The sequence below is a fragment of the Triticum dicoccoides genome, chromosome 7A (assembly GCF_002162155.2).
Source record: "Triticum dicoccoides isolate Atlit2015 ecotype Zavitan chromosome 7A, WEW_v2.0, whole genome shotgun sequence".
NCBI lineage: Eukaryota > Viridiplantae > Streptophyta > Magnoliopsida > Poales > Poaceae > Triticum > Triticum dicoccoides.
The window spans coordinates 550141227-550157707 of NC_041392.1; the positions used below are offsets into that span (position 1 = coordinate 550141227).

Genomic DNA, 16481 nt, shown 5'->3' on the forward strand with positions numbered 1-16481 from the left:
ATCTTGGTGCTGATCTCGGGCCCGTAAAGGGGCCTTGCTGGATCGGATTAAGGTTTTGGATGACCTTGCTAATGGGCAGGGCTTGTGTCCTGACGACTGGCTTAGGATATACGCCCTCGAGTCCTCGCTCATGGACATCTACAAGAGCGAGGAGCTCTTCTGGCAGCGTCGAGGGGGCTAGAACTGACTCCTTAAGGGGGATGCGAACACTGCCTACTTCCGGGCGATTGCTAATGGTCGCAGGTGGAAGTGTGCCATCCCTTTCCTTTGGGACGGGGATCTTCTTCTAGAAAGCCTAGAGGACATCTCCACCCATATTTACTCCTTCTACAAGGAGCTGTTCTCGGCTGAGCCACGTGGAGGCGTCTCTCTCTGCGCTGACTTCTGGCCACTTGCTGACCAGGTCTCCGATGCGGAGAATGTGGATCTTACTCTCCCGTTCTCCCCTGAGGAGGTTGGTCGAGCGATTACCTCTATGAAGGCTTGCTCGGCCCTGGGACCGAATGGGCTCCCGGTAGTCTTTTCCAGAAATTCTGGGAGATCTTACGCCCGGTCATTATGCCCATGTTTCATGAGTTCTATATAGGAACCTTGGACATGGCTAGGATTAACTATGGTGTCACATCCGTGATCCCCAAAGTAGTTGGGGCGACGGATATTCGGCACTTCCGCCCCATCATGGTGATCAACGTGTTGGAGCGAATCTTTGCGAAGGTTTGTGCAACTCGCTTATCCCCGGTGGCGGAAAGGATTGCCCACCCCCTCCAATCCGCGTTCCTGAAGGGCCGGCGGATCCATGACGGTATCCTAGCCCTTCACGAGATCGTCCATGAGGTGGTGTTGAAGGGGCTTAAGGGGGTCTTCCTCAAATTGGACTTTCAGAAGGCGTATGACCGGCTGGATTGGTCCTTTTTGAGGTTGGTAATGGAACGGCGCGGCTTTGACGAGAGGTGGTGTTCCTGGACCATGCAACTGGTTAGATCTAGGAACACGTCGATCAACATCAATGGCGAAGTGGGACCTTTTTTCCAGGCTTCCAGAGGGGTAAAGCAACGGGACCCTATCTCCCCCTTGCTTTTCAACCTTGCAGTTGATGCCCTTAAGGGTGTAGTTAGTCACCTCATCCTGGAGGGGGGGTTACTCACTTGCAGTATGCAGATGATACCACGATTATGGTGGAACCTTGGACTCGGACATTGTTAATCTTAAGTTCCTGCTGCTCTGCTTTGAGGAAATGTCTGGACTTAAGATTAACTTTGATAAAAGCGAGGTGGTGGTCTTTGGCTACTCTAAGGTTGTCCAGCTTCGGATTGCTGATAACCTCAACTGTAGGCTGGCGACATTCCCCATATCTTACTTGGGGATGCCCCTGGCTGAGTCCAGGATCTTGGTGAGTGGGTATGATCCGCTTGTGGGACGAGTAGCGTCCCGTGCAGAGCCCTGTGTGGTAGGTTCACCTCTAAGGGTAGCAAAACTGTCCTCGTTAGGTTTTTCTGGCAGGCAGGAGATGGTCGGCCAAAGTACCATATGGTGAAGTGGGCTGACATTTGCTTGCCGAAGGACCAAGGTGGGTTGGGTATCCCTGCATCTCACTGGATGAACGTTACGCTTATGCTGCGTTGGGTTTGGCGGATCTTGCGAGGAGATGGGGGGCTGTGGTTGCAGCTGGTTAAGTACAAGTACTTGCAGGGCCAACCCCTCTTGTCTTGCTCACAGTCGGCTGGGTCCCAGTTCTAGAAATCTATTCAGACCATCAAGGAAGATATTAGGCTGGGTTTGCGTTTCTTGGTTGGTAATGGGTCTGGAACCCAATTTTGGTTGGACCCATGGCTTGAGGGAAAGCCTCTCCGCTTGCGGTTCTCGCGGCTCTTTGCGATTTGTGAGGACCCGACCATTCTTGTATTTGTGGCTGCTTTGGAGGAAGGATGGAACATTGCGTTCCGCCGCTCCTTCGGACCTGATGAGGTACGGGAATGTGACGACCTGAGGGAAGTAGTCCCTCTGCTTCTGTCCCTGGATCCTAACACTGTTTCTTGGAGCCTTTCCCCTTCGGGAGAATTCTCCGTTAGTTCGGCCTATCAGGCGTTATGTCGGATGCCGGTTCTACAGTGGTTAGCCCCACTATGGAAGGCACCGTTACCCTTAAAGATTAAGATTTTTGTTTGGCAGCTTCTCCGAGACCGTCTACCTTCGGCGACCGAGGTCCTGAAACGCCATGGTCCGGGCAATGGACTTTGCCATTTGTGCCATGTCCCAGAAACGGGAACGCACATTTTGTTTTCTTGCGTAGCAGCGCTGGCACTTTGGTGCTTCGTACATGAGGCTTTAGGGCCAGAGTGGGAGGCCCATGACCTTGCAGGGTTTTTGCGGGTTAGGGCTACTCAGGTTGGCCGTAAGCGCCGATTATTCTGGCTCATCCTCGCAGCTATGATGTGGACTCTCTGGACTACTCGCAACAAGATGGTGATTGAGCGGGTGTTCCCGCGATGTGCTTCTGACTCGTTCTTCAAATTTCTTGCCTTCCTGCAGCACTGGCATCTGCTCGCTTGGCCGAGGGATTGTGATCGTCTTCAACTTTTCCTGGACGCCCTGGTGTCTATCGCGCGTCGGCTCTCCGGCTTCGTAGCTTGCCCCTAGTGGCTTTGTGTTTCTTCTTCTTTCATTTGGGCGTCCTTGTGTTGTGGCCCCAACATTTCTCGTTTATGACAGTGCTTGAGATGTGGTTGTATGGACATATGCTTTATCTATAAAGCGGGGCGAAAGCCTGTTTCGAGATCTAGGTTACTCGTAGGCAATACCTTTCCTGTGATATCACATTTGTTGTGCTCTTGACTCTTTTTCTTCTTATCTTGCAGGTACTCAAATAGTTGCCTTATTTCTCCTTCTGCTAATAAATGTGATAATGGACAACCTTGGTACATAGGGAAAATGAGAGGCAAAGGCCAGACCCATATTATGCGCATCATACTTAGATTTCTGTAATTCGTCATGAATGCTTATTGTGCAAGGTTTTAGATTTCTATATTTGTTCTTTGACATATGGAAGTTACACTTGTGAGTAATTAGGTCATAGAACATTGATTTGATTTATCTTCTGTCGGTAAGCATTGTCCTGTAACAAACATTTAGTAAGGGCATATATAATCGGGGGATAAGCAATCTATGATGTTATACCTTACTACTCAGCTAAGTTCTGGAGTTTGAGTTGTTCTTAGTTTGCAAATTTGTTCTCTCTTACATTCCCTAATGTATGTCTTCTTTATTTCCTTCGGTCTCTGCAGAAAGGAAACTCATTCAACTGGAATTAGTGTGTAGTTTAGAATTGTCAGTACATCAAGATTTAGATGGCTGGCCCAAGCTTCTCCTCTCGGACCCATGCTCATGGATATTTGAATTATGTTCTTTGAACCTCTTGTCCACACAACATAAAAAACTATTAGACGATCTCTACCTCTGCTTTTGGAGAATGTCCACCTTTTGGAGACTGCTAAACCTTGATCTCAACCATTGGTCATGTCTCGGTGATAGGTCATTCACCTTGATGTCAACCCTTCTCTGTTAATATGAACCTTTTAACATCTATGAAACTACTATGCTCGATCTACTTCATATGAAAGTACTAAGCTTTCTTGCTTTATGAATGAACATTGCTCTACAGCAGGTCTATTACTATGTGTTCTTTTTTATCACTAAAATGGCACTCTTGCGCATCTGCTCGATAAGCCAACCAACCTGTCATTGAAAGACGTTAACATATACTGCAACAAGTTTAGTGCACACAATCACACCGAGGAGGTACCCCGGGGCTAATTCAGTATTCTTGTTTACCAGAATTTTGTTGGACTTTCTATTTCTAATAGGTATATTGTTACTGCGTCAGAAACAAATGAGGTATGCATTCTAAGTTTGCATCAACTTTTTTTTGCTGAATTCTGAAGATACAGTTCTACCGAGAATCAAGCTTTAGCTCAAGGATATGTGAGTATTGTGCACTCCCAGCTGGCCTAGGTTCATGTCAGTTGGATGAATAGAGTTTGTTACCCTCCTGGTTAAGAATACATAAAGCATTCAAAACTACCATTCCCTGCTAAAAATCAAAATTCAAGCTATCAAGACATTTAGTTGTTACGATGATGTGCATGTGATTTTGATTTGCATATTAGATAGTTGGGTTTTTCTTATATCTTGATACTTGGTGTGTAGTTGTGACCACGATGAAAATGCAGGAGCACGCTGGGAGCGTTAGGTCGTGCCTGTTGCACACTCTGGATTCGACTATGAGTTCAAGAAGGAGATGTTCGCCATCTGCTCTGGATCCATGGAGAGTGAGCAACTGAGCATTGAGCGCCCTGTAACCTGTGCAGCTTTTGTGTTTTCACTGTGGTTGGGGCGCGCCCTGGGTGCGCCTCTTGAGGCGTGACTGTGCGTACTTGCCTTGCTGTTGGACTTGTTAACGTGTTTGTACAACCCTAATGAGCGCCATTTGCTCAAAACACAATACAATCCAAGGAGTTGATATCCTTTTAAAAAAATACATGCACCAGAATTGCAACAACAGATATTTTAGTCATAAAGCATAGCTTAGTAAACACATACATATGTGCACATCCTGATCAGCTTTATAAAGCTAGATTTCATTGGTGTAAACTTGTTAAATTATTCCAGTATAGTTGGAGGGACAAATATCTAAATATCCATCATAACACCAGAAAACATGAACTTCAAAAGAGTAAGCCTTGCTAACATACATCTATGCAAGACAAACAGGAACACCAACAAAATGGAGCATTCTTATCTTGGAGATATAAATTTTATTCAATGGAAAAGATGTAATGCCCATTCCTTGAGATGCATTAGCTATATCTGATATACACACAGGAGCTGGGTATCTATTCTGATATCATACCTACAACATAATGGGTTGTACTCATTGGTTCTGAAAAGTGAAAGACATGATAGTGGAAGTAACAAGATCCAGCGTTTGTGGGCACTTCTGCAATTGTACGCTTCTTTGTTGTTGCCTATTGCCCAAGATAACCTTGGATGCCCCAAACATGTCGAGCTCGCAAACCAGTACCTTGCGGGCCAAGGACTCCTTGCAGATCTTGGCATTTTAGATTGAGCTTCTCAGCACACAGAAGTATCAATTAGTAGTCGACAAATTTACTATTGTGCTAAGCACATCGAAACAGGGAGAAGATTATAGAACAGAAGTTATAACTGAAAGTACAAGAAAAACATCTCTCAATCATAGGCCTAACATAACTGATCAAAGTAGAATGCAAAAGGTCACGGAACATCAAAACTGCGCTTGATGGTAGGGGCACTGGATGGAATGGTGAAAGGTCAAAGAATAATCCCACATGGCGGAGAAGCCGAAGGCAACGTCCTTGCCATGGTCCAACCGCTCTCTTATGGCATCGTGGATGGACTACAACCACAGTACGCGGCCGACGTCGTTGGGTGAGACGCCCCTGCTCATCTATGTTGATTTGTTGACATCGACGGGCCAAAAGACAGAGAGGTTCAGAGTTTGTTTTCAGGTGAGACTTAAGATATGGCAAATACATTCCAAGAGATTAACTATTTACGTGTAATTTTTACCTTTGTGTGCCTAAGAGTGTAACTGTCTGCTATGACAAAGTTGTAGCTCACTTCACCAAGCATCATTGCAATGGTCCCGTGGTAGGTAATTTGCATCAAGATTGGTCATTCATATTTCATCTATGATCCATAAACAGTCGAAAAAGTTCAACTTCAAGATGAAAAACACAATAGCACGGGCCTCGAATTGCAAGATGGGGCTTGTTTCAATAGTATATCACATCCCACTGGTGTCATCTATGATCTGTAAATATTTGAAAAAGAAGTTCAACTTCAAGATGAAAACACAATAGCATGAGCCTCGAATTGCAAGATGGGACTGGTTTCAACAGCAAAGCACATCCCAGGTGGTACCGCTTTCCTTTTATTGTAAACGACCTAATTTCTAAACAAAAACTACTCTGACTGACTACATTTAGCAACAAAGAAGATCTATTAGTTCTAAGTAGAAGGTATTCGGATCTGAAAGTTCAAAATCCAACACCACATGAAAATTAGATGAAAATGTTTTTCTCTTTGACTATTCCTTAAATCAAGCTTTCAAAATGCTATATTTTCTATTCCGGGCTTCAAGTGGTTGGTAAGATATGCTACATACTAAAACTTATAGAAGTCAATCTTCCATCAGATGTGTATAAACTTTGAAAATCCTAAAGGTTAAAGATAGTAGCAAGAAACTAAGACTCCCTCCATTTCTAAATATAAGATCTTTTAGAGATTTTAATATAGACTACATACGGTTGTATATAGACGCATTTTAGAGTGTAGATTCACTCATTTTGCTCTGTATGTAGTCTGTATTGGAATCTCTAAAAAAGGCTTATATTTAGGAAAGGGGGGAGTGTGACGCCCCGTGACCGATGTGCCACGTGTCTTCCTGTTGTTCGCTGTTGTTGTGTTGTCACTGCTTGCGTGTCATGCTTTGCATATCATGTCATCATGTGCATTTCATTTGCATACATGTTCGTCTCATGCATCCGAGCTTTTTCCCCGTTGTCCGTTTTGCATTCCGGCGCTTCGTTCTCCTCCGGTGGTCATTTCTACCTTCTTCTCATGTGTGGGGGTTAAACGTTTCCGGATTGGACCGAGACTTGCCAAGCGGCCTTGGTTTACTGCCGGTAGACCGCCTGTCAAGTTTCGTACCATTTGGACTTTGTTTGATGCTCCAACGGTTAACCGAGGGACCGAAAAGGCCTCATGTGTGTTGCAGCCCAACACCCCTCCAAAGTGGCCCAAAACCCACCAAAACCCTCTCCATCATCTCGGTCGTTCGATCACGATCACGTGGCCGAAAACCGCACCTCATTTGGACTCTCCTAGCTCCCTCTACCTATAAATATGTGATCCCCTCCGAAATTCGCGGTGCAAACCCTAGTCTTCTTCCACCTCCCGCCGCCGAACGTGTCCGTCCCGGACTGGACGTGTCCGCGCCTCCGTCCCCGGCGAATCCCGCGCCGCCACGTCACCCTCTCTCTCTCCCCCACCGCCACAGCCCACCGGACCCAGATTCGGCCCGCCCCCGGGACGAACCGGGCCGCACCCGAGCCGCCGCCCGCGCTCGAGCTCCCGAGCCGCTCCCTGAACTGGATCGAGGGGAGGAGCCCCTCGACCCCGAGCCACCTGCGCCGCCGGAGCTCCTCGGCGCTGACCCCGGCCATCCTCGCCGCGCCGGCGAGCCGCCGCCAACCAGCAGGCCGGACTCCTCGCGCCTTGCTCCTCCTTCCCCTGCCCGCCTCCTTCTCCTCTCACCTCTCCTGTGCTCTCTCCCGCTGGAGCTCTGCCATGGCTGCCATTAAACCATGGAGCTTGGTGCTCGTCACTCGTCGCGTCCCTCGCCCGATCCGGCCGGGATCCACCGGATCCGGACACCCTCGACCCATTCCCGGCCTTCCCGAGCCCTCCCGGAGCCCCGGCTCACCGCCGTAGGCCATGGAGCTTCGTCAACCCCCATGCTGGAACTCCCTGTCCCGATTTTCGCTGGGTAAAAACCACTAAGTCCCCGAGATTTTCTGTTTCAAATGCCCATGTTCATCATGTCGTAACTTTGCATCCGTAGCTCTGTTTTGTGCGTGTAGCATATCAAAATGTTGGTCTCAGAGAGTACATCATTTCATCCCATTGCATCATTTTCATTTGAGCTCATCTCGATGCCCGAAATGCTGTTGGAAGAGAGCTATTTGAGTTAATTGTCAGATCTGCTGCACCAAATAGCTATTTGACATTTTTGCCATGATTATTGTGTGCATGTTATGCTCATGAGCTCTACATGTGTTTTGCTATATGCTTTGCCATCTTTATAGAGGTGCCATCCATGTATTTTTGTGATATGTGTGGTGACTAGCACAAGCTTGCAAAGTGGTGCATTCGTTAATGCTGATTTCAGGGACTTAGCAATTCCACTAAGTCCTTGATCTGTTTTTATCATTATGCCATATGTTCATGTTGTTTCCTAGTGATCCGTGCCTCTTTTGAGGATGATCAATAAGGATGTTTTGTTAATCTTGTAGTGCTCTATCCATCCATGTCTTTGTTTGCAATTATGGAGCACCCTAGCTTGAGTCAATCGAGCTCTACTTTTGCTATTTCGTGAATCTGGGCAGATTGTCTACTTGTTAGCGATTTTGCCGAGGATGTTGTAGTTGATCCGTGCATGCTATGTTATTGTTCTTGCCATGTCTAGCTTGTATAATGTGTATTCTTGATGGGTGTATGCTTAGATTGTCATGACATGCTCTGTAGTGAGTGCATCGAGCTCGTAAACGTGCCTACTTGATATCTGATTTGCATACTTCAGTTTTTCACTAAGTGTGAGATCTGATTATGTTTTTGCCATGTTCACATGCTTGCAATTGTATTATCTGATCCCTTTTGGCTCAAGGTCACTAAGGGATTTTTGTTAAGCTCTTTGAGTAGCCCCATGCCATGCCTTGCTTTGCCATGTTCAGTTCCTGTAGCATATAGTTTTCTTGCTCCAAAGTGTGCTACCTGATCTGAAATCCCAGACTTGTGTTAATTTCACTAAGTCTGAAATCTGTTTACCAATTGCTCTTTTGTCATGCTTGTTTGAACCTGTTAATGCATGAATTAGCCGTAGCTTAGTGTTCATCTTTGGTTAAGATTCATGAGTGGATCCTTGCCATGTATTTTGTTGCTTGTTTGAGAGTTGTAGCATAATTATCTTGATGCATTTAAATGGCTACTTGCTGTATATCGCAGATCGGTGCCATATTTGTTTTGCTTGCCATTTCCAAACCGTGGCTCCGATTCTGGCGATCTTTATATCGATTTCAACCGAAATCACCTCACATTTCCAGTGGCACACTTGGATTTCCATGTTGAGGCCAGGTTCATTCATTCCTTGTCAAATCATGCATATGCATCGCCGCATCCCGCATATCATACCATGTTCATGTGTTGGTTGTTTACTATGTTGTGTGCTTCTTTCCGGTGTTTGCTTCTCCGGGTTGATTCCGTTAATGTCGCGTTTGTGAGGATCCGTTCGACTACGTCCGGTTGTCTTCTTCATGGACTCGTTCTTCTTCCTTGCGGGATTTCAGGCAAGATGATCATACCCTCGAAATCACTTCTATCTTTGCTTTGCTAGTTGCTCGCTCTTTTGCTATGCCTATGCTGCGGGCCAGTGCTCCTCTAAGTGTTGGTCCACCTGTCAGCTGCCGGTGGCCACCAGAGGCAACTCTGGGATGGCCTACCCGTACCTAAGACAATCTGAGTGTGCCCTGAGAAAGAGATATGTGCAGCTCCTATCGGGATTTGTCGGCACATTCGGGCGGTGTTGCTAGACTTGTTTTACCATTGTCGAAATGTCTTGTAACCGGGATTCCGAGTCTGATCGGGTCTTCCCGCTAGAAGGAATATCCTTCATTGACCGTGAGAGCTTGTCATGGGCTAAGTTGGGACACCCCTACAGGGTTTTGAACTTTCGAAAGCCGTGCCCGCGGTTATGGGCAGATGGGAATTTGTTAATGTCCGGTTGTAGAAAACCTGAAGTTGACCTTAATTAAAATGCATCAACCGCGTGTGTAACCGTGATGGTCTCTTTCCGGCGGAGTCCGGGAAGTGAACACGGTGTTGGAGTTATGCTTGACGTAGGTTGTTTTAGGATCACTTCTTGATCATACTTTTATCGACCGTGCTTTGCCTTCTCTTCTCGCTCTCATTTGCGTATGTTAGCCACCATATATGCTAGTCGCTTGCTGCAGCTCCACCTCATACCTTTACCTTACCCATAAGCTTAAATAGTCTTGATCGCGAGGGTGCGAGATTGCTGAGTCCCCGTGGCTCATAGATACTTCCAAAACCAGCTTGCAGGTGCCGATGAGTCCGTGCAGATGACGCAACCAAGCTCAAGGAGGAGCTCGATGAAGATCTTGTCCTTTGTGTTGTTTCGTTCTAGTTGATCAGTAGTGGAGCCTAGTCGGGATGATCGGGGATCTGTGTAGCATTTGGGGTAGTCTTCTTTTATTTTGGTTCCGTAGTCGGACCTTGATTATATCTGTTTGATGTAATGCTTTATTCATGTAATTGTGTGAAGTGGCGATTGTAAGCCAACTATGTATCTCTTTCCCTTATGTATTACATGGGTTGTGTGAAGATTACCTCACTTGCGACATTGCTTTCAATGCGGTTATGCCTCTAAGTCGTGCTTCGACACGTGGGAGATATAGCCGCATCGAGGGCGTTACAGGGAGTACATGGAAACAGAGTGAGTAATGATAACACATTCAAGAATGGCATGGACCTGGGTGCTTCTTTCTCTGTGGTCTTTCTCCCATCACCTCATATTGAGCAATCTAAACACCTTCATGTTGTATTGAAGAACCTTAGAGCATAGTGTAGCAATCAGCAATGCATATTCTGGGCTCACATAGCTAGCAAAAATACCAGCAGTAGTAGGACATCAACGAAAATAGCAACATCACACATCACACGTCTCTCTTTATATATGCATTAGCATCACATACCTGCTGGAGCATCACATGTGTTGGGCTCACATATCTAAGATCGCATAAATCTCTCTCAACTTATATCCTCTAATCTCTCCGATTCATTCCCTTAGCATTAGCTAGTCCAACACTTCCTTTCTCACCTCTATCTTCCTCACACAGCCGCCCCAACCGTAGTTGCCCGACTCCGTCTCTTCTACATCCGTCCCACATGGCCTCTCGTTCACTCTGACCCACCCAGCACTGTAATATAGGTCGTTAGAATAGGCATGCAGGCATGGACTTATGAAAACAGGAGAAGAGCAAGACCACAAAAATAATCAGAGGTTCGCAGATTTTTGAGTGAAAGCTATGTTCAGAATGAAACAATTTAATTGGGAAATAGAGATGATAGCATATCCTAGCTTGAATCTTGTGTATACATTTTAAGAATTCAGGGTACTCTGTAAAGAACAAAGAGCATGGGGCAGAACACATGAGAGACAGGGGAAATTAAACAAGCCCGCACTCTAAAACTGTGAGCTGACGTTCTGTTCTGCCGCTGAGTAAGACAACGACCATGCGCAGTAGCACGAACATCAATAGGATCGATGGAACTCATACCGTGGGCACCAAAAAATAATACTTTTTTGAGAAAACGCAAAAGACTCTTTGCGTTTCATTTTATTGAAAAGATGAGAAGATACGATCCTCCTAGGAGGTGATGGTTACATGGGTTAGCACCCTACCAGTGAACATCCCAGTTAGTGGGAAGGACTACCCTGAGACCCAATGCGCCAGCTTGTGCCCAACATTTGGCTTCAGCCTTAATCCTATCTACGAGTGTGGTAACCGAGGGGCGCGCATTCTTGAAGACACACTCATTGCGCTGCTTCCAGATCATCCAAGGGACGAGCATGGCGATGGATTGTAGGCCTTTCCGTAGCGCATGTGGGGTCTGCCCTTTCGTTCGTTGCCACCAGTCCATGAGGGTGGGCTCATTGTTTGGCGGTTGTGAAGGTATCCTCGCCCAAGCCAGCACATCATGCCAGGTTTGCCGCGTAAACGTGCATTCTAGGAGCAGGTGCCACATCGACTCTGGGCCTGATTACAAAGGAGGCATCATGGATGGTGTTGTAGGCCACGACGGGTGAGTCTATCCGCCATCCAACACCGGTCCTGGTGGCCAACCAGTGGAAGAAATGGACGCGGCGCGGTGCCCGGCTCTTCCAGGTAAGCTTCCATGAGGGGCATTTCTTGGAACCGTGGAAGGTTGCAGCGTAGCATGACCATGCCGTATAGGTGCCACTAGCCGTCCATCTCCAGAGCATTCGGTCAGGCCTGTTTGATAGGCTGATGTGCTCCACGGCTTGCCAAAGCCTGAGGTATTGGCCAATCTCATGGATCCCTATCACTCCTTGTATGTCACAAGCCCAAGCGTTGCCCTCTAGGCCTACGGCCACCGTTCTTGATTTGCGTCGCCGTTTGGGTACTAATGAAGGAAACCATGGCATTATTATGTAACTGATAGATCCTTTGGATCGGGGTAGGCTAGATCATCCGGTAAACCTACCTTCTTTGGGTGCTGATGAGCTCGATCCAGCGCCGGCCATGGTGAAGTAGGGGCCGGTGATAGCAGAGAGATCGAGATGTAGAGGTGGCAGTGGTGCTTCCCGTGAGCACTGCGATTGCCCTAGATCGGAAGGGGATTTCGGTGGGGAGTCTGGCGGCGCGGTGAACCTCGTACCGTGTGCCCCGGCCCCCATCTCTCTATATATCGCAGGTCACAGGGGCCCACCAACCATAAGAGGGTTGGGCGCCCCCGATCAGGGCGCGAATAGATTAGGGCCCGATGGGCCGTTGAGCCCACTCGATGGAAAGATCAACCTAATATTCTCCCCCTTGATCTCAACTTCTACTTTTAACCTTATACTTTCTAGTTTATTTGTTTCATCACATATTGGTACATAGAGCATGTTTCATCATCACAGCTTAATTGCCGTTAGAATCATACAACTACAACATATGTTATGATCAGAAGCAAATTCTGTTCCTTTTGGGGCTATCCAGAAATCATAAGGCTTTCCCTGAAACCCATGTCGGCTAAGTGTTCCTTGAACACATTGGGTGGTAAGCCTTTCGTTAGCGGATCCGCAAGCATATCCTTTGTCCTTATATGCTCGAGACTTATAGTTTGATCCTGGATTTTATTTTTCACAACATAATACCTTATCTCTATTGTTTTGGCAGCATTACTCGACTTGTTGTTGTGAGCGTAAAATACTGCGGGTTGGTTGTCGCGGTACATCTTTAGTGGTTTGTGAATACAATCTACCACTTTCAAGTCGGGTACAAATTTCTTTAGCCATATCGCCTGCCCCGTGGCTTCGAAGCATGCTATGAATTCTGCATACATCATGGATGATGCAACTATCGACTGTTTGGAGCTTTTCCACGAAATAGCTCCCCCAGCGAGAGTGAAGACGTATCGTGACGTGGATTTTCTATCATCTCTGTCCTCCGCAAAATCTGCGTCTGAATACTCTTTTATCTCTAGGGAATCAGTTCTCCTGTATATTAGCATGTAGTCCTTCGTGCCTTGCGCATAACGCAATGCTTTCTTTACCATCTTCCAGTGCTCCATGCCTGGATTCTCTTGATATCTACCGAGTACCCCGGTGATAAAAGCGAAGTCAGGGCGAGTGCACACTTGTGCATACTGTAAGCTGCCAACTGCCGAAGCATATGGTACTGCTTTCATTTGATCGATCTCGTAATGGTTCTTGGGACATTGGAATTTCCCAAAACTATCGCCCTTGACTATGGGAGCAGGCGTGGCTTTACTCGCATGCATATTATACTTTTTAAGAACATTTTCTAAATATGCTTTCTGCGATAGTCCTAAGACTCCATTGTTCCTATCTCGGTGAATTTCTATGCCCAAAACATATGATGCTTCACCAAGATCTGTTATGTCAAAATTTGAGGATAAGTATTTCTTTGTTTCTTGTAGTAGACTAACATCACTACTAGCAAGCAGGATATCATCCACATACAAGATTAGGAAAATATATTTCCCATTTTTAAACTTTGCATAAATGCAATTATCCTCAATATTTTCTTTAAATCCAAAACTTTTAATCATTTGATTAAACTTTAGATACCACTGCCGAGAGGCTTGTCTTAATCCATAAATGGATTTCTTCAGGCGGCATCCCATATTTTCCTTGCCTTCCATAATGAAACCCTTAGGCTGTTTCATGTAGACATTTTCTTTTAAATCACCATTCAAAAATGTCGTCTTAACATCCATTTGATGTAAGTCTAAATCAAAATGAGCAACTAATGCCATTATGATTCTGAAGGAATCCTTACATGAGACTGGAGAAAATGTCTCATTGTAATCTATCCCTTCTATTTGTGTAAATCCTTTTGCCATGAGTCGTGCTTTATACTTTTCTATATTCCCTTTAGAGTCATACTTAATTTTGTAGACCCATTTACAGCCTACTGTTTTGGCTCCTTTAGGAATTTCCTCTAAGTCCCAAACATCTTTGGAACTCATCGATTTCATCTCGTCTTCCATTGCCTTCATCCACTTTGATGAATGAGGGCTTCTCATGGCTTCTTCATATGAGGTGGGATCTTTTTCCATATGAACCATTTCTGTGTTATAAACTTTAAAGTCAGTAGAAATAGCTGACTTTCTTGGTCTTGTAGACCTTCTAAGGGCCTCAGTTTCTGGCACATCCTGTGCCTCAACTTCTGGCACTTCTTCTAAAATTTGCTGTTGCACCTGAAGGAAATATGCCCTAGAGGCAATAATAAAGTTATTATTTATTTCCTTATATCATGATAAATGTTTATTATTCATGCTAGAATTGTATTAAACGGAAACATAATACGTGTGTGAATACATAGACAAACAGAGTGTCACTAGTATGCCTCTACTTGACTAGCTCGTTAATCGAAGATGGTTATGTTTCCTAACCATGAACAAAAGAGTTGTTATTTGATTAACGAGATCACATCATTAGAAGAATGATGTGATTGACATGACCCGTTCCATTAGCTTAGCACCCGATCGTTTAGTATGTTGCTATTGCTTTCTTCATGACTTATACATGTTCCTATGACTATGAGATTATGCAACTCCCGTTTGCCGGAGGAACACTTTGTGTGCTACCAAACGTCACAACATAACTGGGTGATTATAAAGGAGCTCTACAGGTGTCTCCAAAGGTACATGTTGGGTTGGCGTATTTCGAGATTAGGATTTGTCACTCCGATTGTCGGAGAGGTATCTCTGGGCCCTCTCTGTAATGCACATCACATAAGCCTTGCAAGCATTGCAACTAATGAGTTAGTTGTGAGATGATGTATTACGGAACGAGTAAAGAGACTTGCCGGTAACGATATTGAACTAGGTATTAAGATACCGACGATCGAATCTCGGGCAAGTAACATACCGATGACAAAGGGAACAACGTATGTTGTTATGCGGTCTGACCGATAAAGATCTTCGTAGAATATGTGGGAGCTAATATGAGCATCCAGGTTCCGCTATTGGTTATTGACTGGAGACGTGTCTCGGTCATGTCTACATTGTTCTCGAACCCGTAGGGTCCGCACGCTTAAGGTTTCGATGACAGTTATGTTATGAGTTTATGAGTTTTGATGTACCGAAGGAGTTCGGTGTCCCGGATGAGATCGGGGACATGATGAGGAGTCTCGAAATGGTCGAGACGTAAAGATCGATATATTGGATGACTATATTCGGACATCGGAAAGGTTCCGAGTGATTCGGGTATTTTTCGGAGTACCGGAGAGTTACGGGAATACATATTGGGCCTTATTGGGCCATACGGGAAAGAAGAAAAAGGGCCTCAAGGGTGGCCGCACCCCTCCCCTTGATCTGGTCCAAATTGGACTAGGGAAGGGGGGCGCCCCCTTCCTTCCTTCTCCTTTTCCCTTCCTCTTTTCCTATTCCATATGGGAGGTGGAATCCTACTAGGACTAGGGAGTCCTAGTAGGACTCCACACTTGGCGCGCCCCCTCCTAGGGCCGGCCTCCTCCTCCCTTGCTCCTTTATATACGGGGGCAGGGGGGCACCTCTAGACACAAGTTGATCCACGTGATCATATTCTTAGCCGTGTGCGGTGCCCCCTTCCACCATAGTCCTCGATAATATTGTAGCGGTGCTTAGGCGAAGCCCTGCAATGGTAGTGCATCAAGATCGTCACCACGCCGTCGTGCTGACAGAACTCTTCCCCGACACTTTGCTGGATCGGAGTCCGGGGATCGTCATCGAGCTGAACGTGTGCTAGAACTTGGAGGTGCCGTAATTTCGGTGCTTGATCGGTCGGGCCGTGGAGACGTACGACTACATCAACCAAACGCTTCCGCTGTCGATCTACAAGGGTACGTAGATCACACTCTCCCCTCTCGTTGCTATGCATCACCATGATCTTACATGTGCATAGGAATTTTTTTGAAATTACTACGAAACCCAACAGTGGCATCCGAGCCTAGGTTTTATATGTTGATGTTATATGCAGGAGTAGAACACAAGTGAGTTGTGGGCGATATAAGTCATACTGCTTACCAGCATGTCATACTTTGGTTCGGTGGTATTGTTGGACGAAGCGGCCCGGACCGACATTACGCGTACGCTTACGCGAGACCGGTTCTCCCGACGTGCTTTGCACATAGGTGGCTTGCGGGTGACAGTTTCTCCAACTTTAGTTGAACCGAGTGTGGCTACGCTTGGTCCTTGCGAAGGTTAAAACAACACCAACTTAACAAACTATCGTTGTGGTTTTGATGCGTAGGTAAGATTGGTTCTTGCTTAAGCCCGTAGCAACCACGTAAAACTTGCAACAACAAAGTAGAGGACGTCTAACTTGTTTTTGCAGGGCATGTTGTGATGTGATA

At 46.0% G+C, this 16481-nt stretch overlaps 1 long non-coding RNA gene across 1 annotated transcript in view; it reads left to right on the forward strand.

Moving 5' to 3' along the window:
* The window catches only part of LOC119328564, an 8249-nt gene extending 5086 nt beyond the window's left edge, over positions 1-3163 (forward strand). The window contains exon 2 of the long non-coding RNA XR_005159032.1: positions 2856-3163. This is a non-coding gene — a long non-coding RNA (uncharacterized LOC119328564). The remainder of the gene's footprint in view (positions 1-2855) is intronic.
* Positions 3164-16481: the final 13318 nt, after the last annotated feature.